This window comes from Mus caroli, chromosome 12, assembly GCF_900094665.2.
Source record: "Mus caroli chromosome 12, CAROLI_EIJ_v1.1, whole genome shotgun sequence".
Lineage (NCBI taxonomy): Eukaryota > Metazoa > Chordata > Mammalia > Rodentia > Muridae > Mus > Mus caroli.
In genome coordinates this window covers 92,739,243-92,740,279 of record NC_034581.1, presented here as the reverse complement: position 1 = coordinate 92,740,279, position 1,037 = coordinate 92,739,243, and the positions used below count along the sequence as shown (strand labels likewise).

At 45.6% G+C, this 1,037-nt stretch overlaps 1 long non-coding RNA gene across 1 annotated transcript in view; it reads left to right on the top strand.

The window, feature by feature from the left end:
- The window catches only part of LOC110307389, a 30,236-nt gene that overhangs the window by 793 nt on the left and 28,406 nt on the right, over window positions 1-1,037 (top strand). The window lies entirely within an intron of this gene.

Below are 1,037 nucleotides of genomic sequence, written 5' to 3'. Positions count from 1 at the left end.
GCACTGGGTGCCCCTTCAAAGGGTTCCATATATCAGCATAGTTTGGCAGATCAGTGAAAGCCAAGGGTCTTGCACAGAGAATGGCCCAGGTTGGTCCTGCAAAGACATGATACTTTTTAACTATTGCATCATTCTTTAGCCTTCCTCAAATCCGTGGAACTAAATGGTAAGCAGAGATTTTTTGATGGACATGGATGAGTTTTGATAGAGCCTTCAGTTGGACCATCGGCAGGTTTATAGAACTTCCTGTTGCAGGCGTGTGCTCACTGCTCTCATCTGTGAGGCACTCACTTTACCCTGGTGAGCTACGGAAGATTCTCCATGCATTATCATGTTTCACTCTCCTGGGCACCAGAGCCTATCTTTAAGTCGTTTTCCTTCTATAATTGCCAAGATCAGAGCCTTTTTTCCCCCCTTACAATTCTGGCCTGGAGAAACTCTCCTCTCTAATGACTTTTGTGTGTTTCTGGAGCCCCTGCAGCTGCATCATTTGTTTGGGTAGTGTTGAGCGATACTACATCATGTGCTGCCTTGATTTGGCTCCCCCTAAAATGTAATTTGATCCCTGTATCCAGGGGTACATCATTGCTCCTCTGCGTTTGGCTCTCAGCCTTTCACGATGCCCCCCCCCCTTTTCCCTTTCTCTGCAAAAACAATCCACAGTCAGATGTGATCAGCTGAAATGCTCACTTTGGTATTTTTCAGAAGCCCACACATGCCTCCATGCCACCTTTGTTTGCTTCCAGCTGAGCAGAGACTGAATCTGATGGTGGCTGGAGGGTATCTTTGCCCCATTGTTCTTGGAATTCTTGAATACTCCCTATCCTCTCTCTCGCTGCTTTCCCTTGAACAGTTAAACCCATTTAAAGCCAGAGAAGACTGAGGCACTTTGAGGCTCTTTTTTCAAAGGAGCTGTGTGACTTGTATAGTATAAGCTGTAATTATGCAATTCTGGAGTTCAAAGTACAAACAATAGCTGACATTTGAGAGAGAGAGAGAGAGAGAGAGAGAGAGAGAGAGAGAGAGAGAGAGAGAGA